Below are 16141 nucleotides of genomic sequence, written 5' to 3'. Positions count from 1 at the left end.
TATTCATTTGCAGCAAAAATGAAAATTTTGGTGTCAAGATTTAGATTAACACACCTGGGATTAGAATGAATACAGTATAGTGTTTGGTTGTTATGTGTACACTGAAAAAAAGACCTTAACTTTTTGTAAAAATAGCACAAACACAAAATCTTAATTGAAATGCCTTTAAGTTTAATTATTTTTAAAACAAAAAGTACAGGGGACTTCCCGCGGCATTTCTTAAAACTCACTCAAATGAATAAATAAATATATAAAATAGCTCCCTGAATTTTTGAAACATCAACAAAATAAACTGAACTGAACAGTTCTGAAATTTGGGTCTGAGTTAGTACTCCCAATTCAGTAGCACCAGATTGTGGTACAGAAAGCAGAGCTGCACAGCGTGCTCTCCTGTTAGGCGGCTTCTCTTCGTCTCATAAAGTGCAGAAACTTCGCTAAAGACTCACTCACTTGGCACAGAAGATGGTGGTGCACAGAGAAATTTTCTTGCTTGTAAGGGAAGAAGCTGGAAACGCCCTTCGTTGTGTTTCCACCACTGTAGTGGATCTCCCTTATGCCTGTCTATGACTGGCTCCTTGAGGTACAGGTTCAGCTCATCTTCGATGGAGGACTTGGCCAATGGCTCATCGATGTGGGGTCCTAGAAGAGAGCTGACTATATCTTCAATACGAGAGGATGTCTTTTCCGTCCGTTGCCTTTTGGGGTTTCTCTGGTCATCAGACTCACCCATGTCTAAAGCACCCTGCTCTTCCTCGCTGGCAGCATGCTGTTCTTGTGTCTCCTCAACATCTTCCTTCAGCCATTCTTTGGCCTTTGACAGTATTGTGTGAGATGAGAATGCATGGTTCTTGTAGCGAGGATCCAGGAGACATGCCAGCACCACAGTTTTCATATCTTTGAGCTTGGAAAAGTGTTTCATCAAGCTCTCCATCATGGCCTGTCTGAGTGTTCTGATGCCATGTGTTGAGGGTCCTTGATCTTCTTGGAGCAACATCTTCAGCACGGCGAGACAGGGAATGATGCAGGACACTGATGCATCATTGTGGCTAACCTCCAGTGTCACTTGCTCAATTGGGAGAAGAGTATCAACCAAGTTGCACACAATGTCCCACTGGTAAGCAGTGGGACATGCAAATCCATGTTCACCTGTATAGATGTTCAGAGCACACTTTTGCTCCAGCGCTCTTTGCAGCATGTGGAGTGATGAGTTCCACCTTGTTGGAACAGCCTGGATTAGAATGTGTTGTGGCAGGCCAAGGTCTTTCTGAATGTCCTTCAAACGCTGCTTGGCAAGAATTGAGTGGTGGAAATGGGTGACATACTTCTATAGTATTGCAATGATATCTGTAACTGCTCTTTGACTTGACAGACCATCATTCACCACGAGTTGGAAAGAATGCATTGTGCAGCTTAGGTCTGGAAGTTCAGCAAGCGTCATGCCTTTCACCATATTTGCTCCACTGTCTCAAAGCACAAGTGCTACACGGTCTTGGCTTACTTTCAAGTCCTCAAGCATGCCCAGGAATGTCTTTCTGATATATTCTCCAGTGTGAGATCCATGCATTGCCTTTGTGTTCAAAACAACCAGACCACACAGACCACTATGAATGGCTGGTTGTCAATGATTATCATTTCTGTTATTAGTTTGTCCATCACTTTAGATCGTTGATTTGAATTTGGACACTTTTTTTGTTTCTGAAGCAGGTCTAGTATACCAGGCCGAGATAAAGTTGTTGTCCCTGCTTGAGATGGAGCTGCTGTTGTCATCCCCAGCTGTGATTGTGCAGTTGCATACAACTGCGATGGATCCAAAGATGGGACCACAGGTTTGAAGCATTAAAGGTTTTTACACTTGTTCCTCCCATGCTGACACTGTTTTTGCAGGTATTGCACACTGCCTTTCCTGGGGTTGGCTGTGTACTGCCACACTGCACTTTTCACCCGCTTCTTTGATCCATCCATCTGTAATGAGGATTTAGAGAAAGAGAGACAAAAAGAGAGAGTGAGAATTAAAAAAGAGAAAATATATATTCATTTATTACAGCAAAACAGCTTTGGATGGTCTTAAGTTGATTTCAATTCTTTAAATGCAGTGGTATAAAGAAACATTTACTTAAATACTGTATAATTTTTTAAGGTACTTGTGCTTTACTTTTACATCTGATGCTACTTTATACTTCCACTTACTTCCTTTCTACTTGCACTACATAATAATCTTATGATAGCGTACATGAATAACATTTAATTAATGATGTCTCATGTTCTCTCTTGGGCTGCACGGTGGCGCAGCAGGTAGTGCGCGTGCCTCACAGCAAGAAGGTTGCCGGTTCGATCCCCGGGTCAGGCGGGGCCTTTCTGTGTGAAGTTTGCATGTTCTTCCCGTGCATGCGTGGGTTCTCTCCAGGTACGGCTTCCTCCCACAGACCAAAAACATGCTCATTAGGTTAATTGATGACTCTAAATTGTCCGTAGGTGTGAGTGTGAATGTTTGTTTGTCCTTGCATGTGGCCCTGCAATCGGCTGGCGACCGGTTCAGGGTGTACCCCGCCTCTCGCCCATTGTAGCTGGCTCCAGCCCCCCGCAACACCGAAAGGGATAGGCGGTATAGATAATGGATGGATGGATGTTCTCTCTCTCTCAGGTACATGTGATCCAGCCTGATTAAGAGCAAAGCAATAAAGAGGGTGACAGGAACCTCACTAAAGGAGCTCACTACATTTATTTGATAGCTTTAGTAGTTACTTTTCAGATTACATTTTTACATAAACGAGACGAGATGAGATCATCAATGATGACCTGCCTGTTGGAGAGATCCTTGAACGCTGGCCTGTCCTTAAAATGGAGTCACAGGTGAAAATATTTTCCTTAGTACACCTATTTGAGCAGATGTATTAAATGTCATTGTTTTGTGTGGGCATATTAGTTATAACTTTGATGGGGTTTCTTAGATTTACATCAAACTTGTCATTTGATTTGGTAGTATAAGTATCTGCATGTTTTTACCCAAATCTGACACAGTACAAGGGCAATGTTTTGCCAGTACTAGTCAATATTGTAGCACGTTTTGTTGCGGTTTATATCTCCTATTTTCTACAAAGCAACATATGCAATCTACTCTGACTTAAACAGCCATTTTATATTTGTGCAGATTTGTGCCGAGTTTCAAAGAATTACAAACATCAACCTGGCGCCGAGTTGGACCGACATGTCCCCCGTCTTCATTGTTTGTTCAGGAAGAGAGCTGCACGTACGGGGAAGATAGCCAAAGTTCTGGATCAGCTCTTCAGCACATATGATCGCCAGGTGAGTTGGTTACGCTTCTTGGTGCTTGATCATGCCACTACAGTGGATTTTGGTTTATCTTTTTCAAAACCCTCATCTCTTCTTGTGATATATCGTATTGTGTGGTGATGCTGTTTAGCATTCAAAGTGAAACAAAAATATGTTCTTGTGCTCAAGGAACAAGTTGACGTCCATGTCAGACATGCTGTCCTCCATGCTTTCCCTGCATACCTGCAGGAGGATGACTCTGGATTTCTGAAACTATGGGAGAAAGTAATTGTTTAGAATTAGTTATGTGACAGTTGATCATGGAATACAATTAATCGTGATACCGTTAACATATATTCAGTTGCCAGTTTTATTAGGTACATCTAGACATAGTCTAATACAGTCCTGTAATAAATCCTACCTTCATGAAGGTTATAATGTTTAATAATAATTTTTTAATGTTCAGCAATTACATTTGTGAAATGTGATACATTTTTTTCTGAAGGTTCTCTTTGTCTTCTGATAAATCACATGCATTTTTCAGAAACTTTTGGAGATAGCTTAGGCAGTCTGTGGTGACAGTTCCTTGTTCTTGTCTATAGGTGGTGCAGTCTGATGAACCAAATATCAACGACATACCGGTTGGGCTCCTCTTAATCGGTGCCAATTCAACAGATGCCATGTTCTTCTGCCCAGAGAGGATTGCTGTTGTGCTTGAGGGTATTGTCGTGATCGAATTCACCACATTGGCTGATGCATTTGTCATGCTTTTTGCACTGGTTTATGCCCTGCATCTAAGTTACCCAAAAGACTTGGCCAATACATTTGACTTTACCCAGAAAGTCTTGATGGGCCTGGACGATGGGAAGTTGAGGCCCAAGGTGTTGAGTCTTAAAAATGACATTTTGGCAGTGGAGTAATGTCACTGTGTGAACAAACAAAGCTGACAGTTGTTTGACTGTCAGCTACTTAACTCTAAAGATTTTTCATATGCACACTCACTACTGTCATTTGGGCATTCCATAGAGCAATGAAAAGAGTCTTTTGTTTTAACATCTTATAGATGTGTTTTGAAAATATTACTATTCACCTTAAAGTTGTTTGTACTGTGTGGATGTGTGAAAAACATTTGCCTTTCTGTTTATACTGCAGTACCCATGTGTTTGATATTTCTAGGTGTGTTAGGTGAGGTCTTTATGGGGCATTTGGTAAATCAATGAGCAGAACTGTTTATGGAAATGTTCGATAAGTGGCTATATCACGATATACAGTATTGATAAAATTACATACCATGTGTTCCTCCAGTCATAGAAGTGATAGTTTTTAAAAAAGTTTCCTCCAGCCATTTCCTTAAGCCCTTGCACTATTTTTGAAATATGGTTATATACATTTCTGATGTCATTGTATGACTTTAGACTGTTTGATGAATAAGCGTTTTTACCATATGGAGTGATTAGGGTTGTGTGATATAATGTAGACCATGAGAGTCAACCATCAGATATTTTGCCATAATACTTATACTGAGGTAAATGCTTTAATATCTGCATTTGTGTGACTGTTGTGTGTAATGCACAGACTGTTTTATGGCAATATTGGATTGTTATGATTTTAGCATCAATGTGATGCAATGCTGAGTCAGATATTTAATTTACGATTAACCAAACGCATGAAGAAAGACTCATGATATACTGTATATCAATATCACAATGAAAAGTTGCATAACGAAGGATTTTATCCATATTGTCCACTTTTAAAAGTGAGAGTTTCAAATTCCTTAGGCCATTTCCCCAGGCCCTTGCACTGTTTGTGAAGTTTTTATCTCCATTTGTCATTTTCCAACCATTTTTATGGTTAATTTTTGAACAATTCCTTACAGAGAACTTGAATATTTTATGCTAAAGGTAATACAAATGTTTAAGTTAGGTATACTTGATATTTATTTGTAATACTAAAACAAAATACCTAGTAAAAGCTACTTAATCAAGAAGGGTTTTTTAACTTAAAAAATGTAGTAGTATTACTTAAAATTTTTGATGTAATCTGTTTCAACTATTTTTTTGAGTTAAATTAACTTATCGGGTTTTACAGTGTAGGGGGCAAAATCAGGAACGGGACATGGCTGGAAGCATGGAGGCTGTTGGCTAACTGACTGAAGGGCTGCAGCTGGCAGGAGGTGAACAGGCCGGTGGCTTGCCAACTTGGGCTGGAGCTGGCAGGAGGCTAGCAAGCCAGTGACCAGCTGACCCAGGGGCTGGAGCTGAAGGGAGGCTAGCAGGCCGCAGGCTAGATGGCTGGGGAGCTGGAGCTGAGGCTTAAGCTGATAGCTGGCAACCTGGGACTGAAGGAGGGCTGACAGATCCCATGCTTGGAGCAGAATAGGAGGCATTGGAGGGATTCAGATTCTCCAGCCTGGCTTGAAGACAATCAATTCCCCTTAAGCTTTCCACACACCTGGAATTTCCCAAAATCAGTGCTTAGAATAAATGATGGGGTCTAAGGAGATTATGGCTCTAGCCTATCCTAGGGTCTAAAGCCTCGTTCACACAAGTGAACAAGTAGTCCATAGAGGATGCAAAGTCTTTTGCCTCCTCCAAGCAGAAATTTATGTCTCGTGGGTGCATGTTGGCTAGTTCGTACTGCTGTCATTATTAAATGGAGGAGCCAGAATGGAGACCAAACAAAAGGTAGAGCTAGTGCAATTCGACAAATGTATTAAAATAAAATGGCAACTAACAAAGATTTACAGAAGGGGAGGCAGGTGAGGATCAAAACCAAAAGTAATCACTCCATAAGCCAAACAAAATCCAGTGAAAAGAGGACAGAGCTAAACAATCCAAAAATACTCAAGGTCCAAGGGAAAAACAAAGTAAAAGTCCAAAAACACAGGAAACCAAACATGCAACACCCTGACTTACATAACTGATTTAAGGAAATGGTGGAAATGTCTGATATTTACCAAACACAAATATTCTGATAATGGTCTGAATGCTACGAAAGCTGAATAGTCTCCCTATTCATTATATTGCAGAACACATAGCAAGTCTCAAAGTACCAAAGTTACAGATGAGCAAAATATAGACCTTATCCAACCTTTATCAGAGGAAGGTGTAAAGGAAGCAGTAAGAATACTCAAAGCTGGAAAATGTTCCTGTAGTGATGTATTCTCAGGGGATTCTTCAATTCAGAATTCAAAGACCAGCTCATCCTAATTTTAAGAAAGACATTTAACTGGGCAATACAGCAAGGAATTTGGGCAGAAACATGGAACATATTAATAGTTTCAGTTAGACACAAAAAAGGAAACCCCCAACAGACTGTGCTTCACATAGACTTGCACAACTTTTAAGCACAGTTTAAGAGTTGAAGACATCAGAAAGAGATAGTAACAATAGCAGATCAGGAACAAAAATTGCATTATATGCCAATTACATTTTTCTGTATATCAGAAATCTGAAGAGATTCCTCATTGTAGTATGTCAGGTTACAAACTGAATAAAAATTAAAATAAATAAATAAGAATTAAAAAAATCAGAGGCTGTGACTCAGTTTTGCTAACATTAAAAAGTAACTTTAATGGAAATGTGGCCAAGAGAAAATTAAATACCTCAGCACTGCAATCCCCAAGAAGCTAGAGCTTTGATTTAAATTGAATTTTGGGAAGTCACAAACTAAAAATACTAAAAATATATAAACAGAAAATGATACTATTGACATGGTTGATCTGATTAGAATTAACATGCTTCCTTGTTTTGTTTTGTTTTTTATTTCTCTCTTGAATGTTCCCCTTAGCAATGCTACTTTAAAATACTGGGATACAATGTTTAAACGGTTGGACTTGCCTCACCTGAAAAAAGTTTTAAAAACTACTATCTGGCAGTACATTTTATTAGATTTTGAATGCAAGACAATTCAACAAACAATTTACTATATGTTTAAGTTCCGGTCGTGTTTTCATTTGGCATAAAAAAGATCTAGTTTTCCTGGCCGCTATTTTCTGTCTCTCACTCTTTGTATGTGTATTACTGTATCATTGAATTTCCTTCTGTCTTTCTCACTCTCTTTGACTGTCCTCTCTTCTCATACCGTCTTCTTTTCTGTCCTGAGAGAGTAGTGTGTGATTGGTGGGAAATGAGGTGTGGCCCGCTGTGTCACAGAATCATTATAGACCAGCTCAAAGTTAATGGAACACACCTGCATGTGCGTGTGCACATATACTCACAAATACAAAGAGGAACATGCATGCATGCACATCCAGAACACATGCACCACACATGATATGTTCAAATAAACAGATGCACAAAAAACACACACACCATTCCACAACAGTGGTGGTGTTGATCGAAAGCATGTGAGGAGGCTGGGGATTCAGCCACATTTATTTCAGATAAAGTGACTGGTGTAAGTCACTTTTAATGTATGTACTGTACATTATAAGTAATGTACTTGTAACAGCTTCTTTGTAGTCTGGCTGCTAATAGTCTTAAAACCTGGCAGGAAGTGAAGGCAGCAAGGCCTGATTTACAGCAAGAGCTGGTCACTGGTCAAAGTGTGTACAGTGGTATGTACCTTTCTGTGCATGTGTGTATGTGTGTGCATAATAGAAGATATGTTCATTTAAAGCATGTAGGTTCATATCCAATCTCATAAACACAAAAGCAACAGGAAATCTAAATCTTGTGATTGTCTGTGTATTTATTGATCCATCAGCTAAACCTTAACAGACAAATATCAAACAGTCAAGGGAACAGTGGAATGCTCAGGCTGAGAATTGTTGTTGTTGTCAGTTGCTGTAACTTCATGCCTCTGTCTCTGGCTCCTGTTGAAGTGTTGGCCCTAAGGCTGCCATATTTACCAGACAACATAACTGTGATCAATAAAAAGCCACTCAGCTAAGCCTAATGAGAACAGCAGGAAAGTCCCTCTAAACAACTCGATAATATTGAGCCCTGACTGTCTGGTTGAATCCAGCTGCCAAGGCGTCATCACAAATATATTCTGATGTGTCCACAGACTGTATAAAACATGGACATAGTTTATGTGATGTTACTCATAGGTTTCTGGAGAGCCACTGTGAAGCTCAGTGAAAGTGGCTCCCTCCATTGATATCTTGCCAGTGTTCTGGCTGCACCTAACTCCCAGTGAGTCCAAAAATGGAAGAAGAGGTGGAGCATGGGTGAAAATGAGCAGGCCAGATCAAGCCTGGTTGCTGAAAGTGAGCACTCACGCTCACTCAAAGCAACCGCACCCATAATTATGCATGACTTTAAAGCTTAATATGATTTAAACAAGTTAGTTATATTAAAAAAAATCACCCTCCATATATTTGTCATGAATGGGTAAATTAGCTGTAGAGACGAAAATAAACTGTTCTGTTTTTTCATTTCTGCTGTAAATTTGGGCATTTTGATATGGTGGTGGTGTATGAGGATTGACTCATAAGTCTGAACTGGACTGGACTATGGGACTAGGATGTTTTTGTATGTCACAGTTCTTGCACATTTACTTCTTCACTACCTTGCCTCAACAGAAGAAACAGCTGCTAATAAGTTTGAACTGACACATACTGCAAAATGAGTCTCACAAATTCAGTCTTGAGAGCAATAGCGAAAACACATGCTTGAGAACTCTGTTTCTCCGTTTTGTCAGCATGTTTTCAATCGATTGCCTTCCAAACCTGACATGAATTACTTTTCTATAGCCAGGCACTTTTCAGCCAACTGAAAAGTTCAGCCCATCTACACTTTTACTTTTCGGGATATGGTCTGCAGAAGACAGTGAGGTTTACTGATCAGGGAGGACATCCATATCAAAATGAACTGCTCAGCTTTAATTAATTTGTATTATTATTTTTTTTTTAAGTTCAAGGTCAATATTAGTTTGATTTATCCAGTACAAAGTCAAAGTCAGCTCTATTGTCAATTTCTTCACATGTACCAGACATACAAAGGAATCGAAATTACGTTTCCCACTATCCCACGGTGTGACAATTTCAAGTACAAGGGTCAAATGCTAATAAAGACTGTGCGATGTATGTGGCTGTTTGATCTCAGTTTCAGTACACCACACTCTGACAAAGAGGAACTACAGTGAAGTGAATTATTGAGGATGGTTGTAGGGGTACTGCAGGGATTCACTGCAACTGATGGACAGGCAGCATTGCTTTCAAGTACACTCTAAATACAATGCTGCAAAAGGCAAGTTTGGCCTCAAACAATGTAACACAACATACTATTGGCTTCTGACAACAGAAAAAAACAGTTGTTTAATTCCCTTTGAAAAATGTTCTTTGAATATAATGTAATTATTTTATTGCATGTACAAACCATTAAACAATTGTGAAGATGAATGAATTTGTTTCTGAGTATAATATCTAGTTCTGGTCTTGTCCCTTTAAAATTGAAATTCTATTATATATGTGTGATTTATATTCACTGCAACAGCAAATAACGTACTACAACCAAGAACAGAGCAAAATGGTTAATAAACAAACATTACATGGACTGCCAGTAATGACTGGATAAAATAGAAATATGACCACTGCATACTTTATGTTTGTGGAAAAGTACAGGTTACAGTTTTGGTAGCACGGTGGCTCAAGTGGTAACACTGTCGCCTCACAGCTAGAAGGTCCCCGGTTCGAGTCCCGCTGTGGCGCTGGTGGCGTGTCCTCCACCATGCCTTTGGTGCTGCTGCTCGAGGAAAAAAGGGGGCCTTTCTGTGTGGAGTTTGCATGTTCTCCCCGTGTTCACCTGGGGTTTCCGCCGTAATAACCCCCACTAAAAACACGCAAGAAGATCACCACCTGACCAATGGTGACAAAAAAAAGATGGGTCCCCGGGCGCGGGCACCAGCATCGGCTGGCAGCTGGCAGCCCACCGCTCCTGGTCTGCCGCGGAGGATCGACAGTTCGAGGATGGGTCAAATGCGGAAATATAATTTCACGAGAAGCATGGCGTGTAGTGTAACTCACTTGTGTGACGTGATAAATAAAGTACGTTTCTTCTTCTTCTCTTCTTCTTCTTTACATTGGGCAAAAACTTTGACATACATAATTTCTAATCAATATGAAAATCTTTGCACAAGGAACCTATGGCTGGAGCACTCGACACAAAGGGCAAAGACAATCTGGCAAAGAGGGCACGGGAGACAAAGAGGAAGTAATGAGACACAAATGCAACACATTCTGATGGAGCAGGTAATCACAGAAGCAGGAAACATACTGGTGCAGAAAGTGAAGTATGATGTAAAAAAAAGAAAAAAAAGAAAAAAGAAAAAATACCATTTGTCTTAACAAAGTGTTTTGGCCCAAATGCTGATTTCAGTGCATTAATACTGAATAGATAGTCAGATCCAATATAGCTTAAAATTATGTTTATGTTTATGTTTATTTTATTTAAGAAGGGACAATGTACATTAATTAACATGATCAGTACGAGGCGCTGCTTTGGCTGAATCCAGGTGGGTCTACTGCTCTGTACTCTACCTGGCCTTTACCCCATCAGCGCAGAGAGCGAGGGTATAAAAAGGAGGCTGGGTTCCTCCCTCACCCTCTCTCTCTTCCTGGCTCGAACGCCCCTCTGCTTCCGGCCCTCTGTTTCCTCCTCCGTTCGCCATGCAGGTAGGTACGCGGCTGCATTATCGGTGGGTTATTTTTAGCTCTCGCTAGCCTTTATTTAAACGGTTCGACTTTGCGTTATAGTGGTCCATCGTGCTCAAGGGGAGGGCAGCGATCTCCTTCGTTTGCTATCAACACTAAGACGACCAGGTACGGATACATTAGTGTATAGCTCTAGCATTAGCCAGTTAGCCCAGGTATTAAACGTCTCACCGGTCTGTTTTTATAGCGGATCCGAATGCAGCACCGGCGCACCACAGACGCTCCCCTTCACGCGGAACCGTGTAGAGCCTCCTCGTCTTCCTCCTCACCTGGAGCACACCCACTGATCTGGACATTAAGATAAGTGCAGGAACACTGCTGCTTCGCCCTGCTGCTTCGCCCTGCTGCTTCGCCGACTCTCATCGACTGTAGCGTTTTTGCACGCCGCTTCTGCTTGGCTCGCCACTGCCCGCTTCGCTTGCTGTCTCTGCTACTGCTTCGCTCAGGGAGTGAATCTAGGTGGCTGTTTAGCCCCTGGTACTCCAACCCAGCTTATTTATTAATATTGGACTCCAGCGGTGGTTGCACTGCGCTGTGGGCTGAGTGTATGCGTGTGTGTGCGTGAGCGAGCGCCTGCGTGCTCATTTTACGTGTTTCTTTTGATTATAGAGTATTATTTTGACTCCATTGGTTGGTTTGTCATTATTTAGTTTTCATTTCAAATTAAGGATTATATACATTTGTTTTTGTTTCTCTGGCCAGAGACCTGGTTCTTTGTCTCCTTTTTTTGTTTGTTTGTTGGTTATTTCTTTTTTTTGTCCTCTGTGACTTTTAATTAAAGTAACCAACAGTACAGTGACTAATTGTGTTCTCCCCTCTCCTTTTAGTTGTTGGGAGCCGACGGTGGTGGTGGTGTCCTGGGTGGCGGTGTCCTTCGTGTGTCGTGTGGCTTTGGAGTTTAGTTTGCGGTGTATTTCACGTTTGGCTGGGTGGCACGTATGAGTGGGGTGCTCCTCCTTTAAGTTGGGTTTCCTCCCCCAAGCCTCCTCCCCGCACTGTCGGTAAGCCTCAACACTGGAGTAGGGTGTTATCACTTTAGTTTCCTTTAATGTTCTTTTCTTATCTGGTGTGTAATCAGTTTAATAAATTTGAGTATTGGTTACATTGAACCACATCTCCTGCCCTCCTTCGTATTCCTTACCTGTGTGCCTTGTCTACTACAATTTCCATTCATTCAAAATTCCCTGGGTGAAATTCCCAGGGTGGCGCTGTCGGTTTTCCTGTCAAAGTCATATACTTAGATCCTTACCATAATCTTGTATTAGCCCTCGTATCGCCACAACTTGGCGTTGTCGGCAGGATATACTTAGTAAGGGCGGAGACGTGTGTTCTTTGTAGTTTTGTTTTTTCTTTTTGTTTTTATGTTTTTATGTTGTTTTTCTTTTTTTTTTCCTGTCCCTGATTTGCTCATTACCCTGGTTGTAATTTGTGTGTGAAGGCATCAGGTTGGAGGCGAAGCAGTAGTGGGTTTCCTGCTTATTGTGGTAAGATTGGTGTCCAGAGTTTATTGGTAACGGTCAAAGATAATGGAGGGAGAAATGCAAGAGCTGAGGGACTTGGTGGCACAGTTGAGGGCCGAGAATGATAGGTTGCAGTGGGAGCAGGCTACGGCTGTGCCTGGCCCTAGCGCTGCACCTCCCATTCCCACCGAGCCTCTCCCAGTCCCCTCCACCTCTAGTGCTCCTGTAACAGAGAGGCTGATCTTGGTACCCCGAGACAGGAAGTGTCCAGTCTTTAGGGGTAGGTCAGGCCTAGGGCTAGAAGAGTGGATAGAAGAGGTTCAGGCATGCATGAGAGCTCGCCACCTGTCCCCAATTGATCAGGCATTTTTTCTTTTTGACCACTTGGAGGGAGAGCCACGTGAGGAGATAAAATACCGTTCTAGCGCAGAGAGGAGTGACCCAGTTACAATTATTGCTGTTCTACGGGAGCTGTATGGTTGTTCAGACTCTTATGTCTCCCTACAGGAAGCCTTCTTCTCACGCCGTCAGCAAGAGGGGGAGACTCTGCAGGAGTTCTCCCTTGCACTAATGAGTCTGATGACCTCTGTGAGACAGCGTGCTCCGAGTGACATGCTAAATGCAGATGTTCTGTTGCGTGATCAGTTTGTTGAGAACGTTGTTGATGGTTCCCTTCGCCGAGAGCTAAAGCAGCTGGTACGCAGGCAGCCTGCTGTCACCCTGCTTGAGGTAAGGGCAGAGGCAATTAGGTGGGAGCGAGAGGGGTTGCCAGGAGGTGTGCGGGGCCGGAGCCATTCAGTCCCATCAGTGCTAGGTTTACAGTACGGTGTTCAGAGTGCCCCTTCGGTGGCTAATCCACCCCAGGCTGGTGAGCTGCTAGAGGTGAAAGAGATGTTAAGGCTCCAACAGGAACAGCTTAACAGGCTCACAGAAACCCTTGTTCAGCTGCAGGCCAGTCAGCAGCGCAGTCATCCTCCTCACCGTGGTCCAGTAATTTGCAGGCGGTGTCAGCAACCTGGCCATTTTGCCAGGGAGTGTGAAGCTGGGCGTGCATTTCCTCGCCCTAGAACTTTAGCAGCTGCTCCCTCTCGGCCAGGCATGCTTCATGACTCAGCTCAGCATCCGGGAAACTAGCGCCCGCCGAACTGCAGAGCCAAAGTTCGGGGGGAGCAACCACCGGCTCACCAGTTATTTTGGGGGATGGGGATGAAGCTAAGCTAATTGCCCCTTGTCCACATGTGGATGTAGTTATGGGGGGAGTAGTGGTTCCTTGTCTGGTGGACACAGGGTCTATGGTGTCCACCATTACTGAAAGCTTCTTTCGGCAGCACTTTGAGGCTTGGGGCCAAGAGAGGCTTCGGTCCTGCCATTGGCTGCGGCTTCGAGCGGCCAATGGGCTTCCCATCCCCTACCTTGGCTATTTGGAGCTTGGAGTCAAGCTTTGTGGCAGGCTTGTGCCAGGGTGTGGGGTACTGGTGGTCAAGGACCCTCCGGCTGATGCTTCTCCTCATGCACCTGGTGTCTTGGGGATGAACATTCTACAGAGGTGCTACAGGGTGCTGTTTGGACAACATGGTTTTGCCTTGTTTGATTTACCCGTTGTCACCAATGCCCCAGAATCTGTGTTGCAGGCATTGCAGAGGTGCCATCGGGCCTCCCAGGATCCCCCTTCTGAGGCCACTGGCAAGGTCAAGGTGCGCGGCAGGAAGGCTTGTCGCATCCCTGGTGGCACCATGCAGGTGGTTCTAGCCACATGTTCGGCACAGTACTCTGGCACTACGGTGCTCTTTGAACCCTCTGACCAGGGGCTGGACTGCTGGCGTCCCCAGCACTGGTTCGAGTCGAAAATGGTACTGCGTACATCCCCATTGTGAATGTGGGTTCTTCAGATGTGCTGCTTTACCCTCGAACAGTGGTAGGCGCTCTGAGTGAGGTACGGGTGGTGAGCTTGCCTCCTGGTGTTGAGGAGGTTCCATCTCATACAGCCACTGTGGCATCCCAGGTTGCAGCTCCTCTGTTGTCAGACCCGGTGGACGCAGTAGACCTGTCGGCTTTGTCAGCCCAAGAGCAGGAGGAAGCGCGAGGTCTTCTTCGTAAGCACACCACGGTCTTTTCCTCTCACGATGGCGATTTGGGTTGCACCAACTTGATTTCTCATGAAATCCCTCTGTTGGATGACATCCCTGTCCGTCAACGCTACCAGCGTATTCCCCCATCGGAATATGAGGTGGTCAAAGAACACATCAACCAGCTGCTCGGTGCGCAGGTCATCCGAGAAAGCAGCAGTCCTTTTGCATCGCCAATCGTGCTTGTTAAAAAGAAAGATGGCAGTCTGCGCTTGTGCGTAGACTACCGACAACTTAACAGCAGGACCAGGAAGGATGCCTTTCCTCTTCCTCGCATTGAGGAGTCGGAGCCCGCTGGTTCTCCACTATGGATTTAGCCAGCGGGTACAACCAGGTTCCGGTTGCAGAGGCCGACTGACCTAAGACAGCTTTTTGCACTCCTTTCGGGTTGTTTGAGTGGAACCGCATGCCCTTTGGGCTGTGTAATGCACCTAGTACCTTCCAGCGGCTCATGCAGAGGATCTTTGGAGACCAGCAATGTCAGTCCTTGCTTTTGTACCTGGATGACATTGTGGTTTTCTCCTCCACCTTCCAACAACACCTAGAGCGGCTGGAGGTGGTGCTGCAGCGGTTGCAACGAGAGGGCCTGAAGGCCAAGCTGTCAAAATGCACATTCTTCCAGCAAGAGGTGAGTTATCTTGGGCATGTTATCTCTGCCAATGGTGTCTCCACTGACCCAGGCAAAGTGGAGGTGGTAGCCAAGTGGCAGCCCCCCACTACCATCTTGGAGCTGCGGTCCTTTCTCGGGTTCGCCAGCTATTACCGCTGCTTCGTGGAGGGTTTTGCCAAGTTGGCTGCCCCTCTGCACCGTCTTGTGGCTGAGCTGGGGGGATCAAAGTCCAAGCGGTCGGCAGGCCGGGTTGCCGAAAAGTGGACACCAGAACACCAGCAGAGCTTTGAGGTCTTAAAGTCTAAGCTCACCAATGCTCCTGTGCTTGCATACGCTGACTTCTCCCTCCCCTTCATCCTGGAGGTGGATGCGAGTCATGGGGGTTTGGGCGCAGTCCTCTCGCAAGAGCAGGAAGGGAGGGTCCGGCCGATAGCGTATGCAAGCCGAGGCTTGAGGCCAACAGAGCGCAACCCAGCCAATTACAGCTCCATGAAGCTGGAGTTTTTGGCATTGAAGTGGGCTATGACGGAGAAGTTCCGTGAATACTTGCTTGGTCACAGGTGTCTTGTCTTCACGGACAATAATCCTCTTAGCCACTTGTCCTCTGCCAAACTCGGTGCTCTGGAGCACTGACCGTTATTTTTCTGGAAAAAAAGAAAGAAAGAAAAACAAAAAGCAAGGTAGAGGCAAAGATGCTTAAAAGAAAGAAGCCACCAGAAAAAGAGATGTGTGGTGCAGATAAGCGGAGGGCAAAAAAGAAGAAGAAGTTAATTGAGGATGCGGCCAAATGCACAAAGCTGACAGATCTCTTCTGTCGTGGCGGGAGCAGCCAGGCCAGTGACGACACGGGTCCAAGCAGCAGCACAGCCACAGCAGGTAAACAAGCACTGTCTGCTGTAACACTGCGCTATCATGACCTCAGACCCGAGACTAGGGTTGTCACAAGAACCGACACTACCGGTAATCTGAACGCGACCGAACCTGGATCTGCTCCAGCTGCTTGGTGTGGCCACAGACA

General features: G+C 44.0%; 1 pseudogene; it reads right to left on the bottom strand.

Annotated features, from left to right (window-relative positions):
* Positions 1 to 218: 218 nt before the first annotated feature.
* On the bottom strand, positions 219 to 1450 carry LOC139339887 (zinc finger BED domain-containing protein 4-like; annotated as a pseudogene).
* Positions 1451 to 16141: the final 14691 nt, after the last annotated feature.

Source organism: Chaetodon trifascialis, chromosome 1, assembly GCF_039877785.1.
Source record: "Chaetodon trifascialis isolate fChaTrf1 chromosome 1, fChaTrf1.hap1, whole genome shotgun sequence".
In the NCBI taxonomy this organism is placed as follows: domain Eukaryota; kingdom Metazoa; phylum Chordata; class Actinopteri; order Chaetodontiformes; family Chaetodontidae; genus Chaetodon; species Chaetodon trifascialis.
This window is presented reverse-complemented; position numbering and strand designations above follow the sequence as displayed.